This window comes from Penaeus monodon, chromosome 15 (genome assembly GCF_015228065.2).
Source record: "Penaeus monodon isolate SGIC_2016 chromosome 15, NSTDA_Pmon_1, whole genome shotgun sequence".
In the NCBI taxonomy this organism is placed as follows: Eukaryota; Metazoa; Arthropoda; class Malacostraca; order Decapoda; family Penaeidae; genus Penaeus; species Penaeus monodon.
This window is the reverse complement of record NC_051400.1, coordinates 24,344,774-24,345,288: the sequence shown is the minus strand read 5'-3', so window position 1 is coordinate 24,345,288 and position 515 is coordinate 24,344,774. Positions and strand designations below refer to the sequence as shown.

At 50.9% G+C, this 515-nt stretch overlaps 1 protein-coding gene across 4 annotated transcripts in view; it reads right to left on the bottom strand.

Moving 5' to 3' along the window:
* LOC119581830 (caveolin-1-like) overlaps positions 1–515 on the bottom strand; it is a 30,182-nt gene that overhangs the window by 12,620 nt on the left and 17,047 nt on the right. The window lies entirely within an intron of this gene.

The window sequence follows — 515 nt, the reverse complement described above, 5'->3', positions numbered from 1 at the left end:
CATGCATGCGTGTAGAAACACTAAACTTCTGTCATTAAATCAGTGTTTAGCTTCGAGTTGGTGGCTGCTTTTCCCGTACGCATGCGCAGTTCCTGCGTAGGTGACAGGTTACATTCATGAAGCCGGGAAGCCGATATGTCCTTCAAGGCTCGTGCAGAATGACGAAAACTTTCGCGAAAGAGGTATGGATGGGCTACGGCCGCAGAATATAAACGGTTGTGTCAGGAGCTAATGGCACTGACTGTTCCAGTGAAGTCATTTTGTTAAACAACTAATCGAAAGAGGTCATAATTGCAGTAAATAGTTCTTCCTCAATTCACTCCCGGGAATGACTATCAGTAATTTCTGTAATGTTATGAGAAAACAAATTTCACCGCTTCCTCTGCAGCTCGTGGCTCGTTACGGCCGGCGGGGAAGAGGCCGCCTGACGGGAGCAACGCTGCTCGCGCGGCCGAGACGAGCGACGGCCAAGTGCCACCGCGGCCCACGACGGCCGTTTGCTCTTCAGGAGGAAG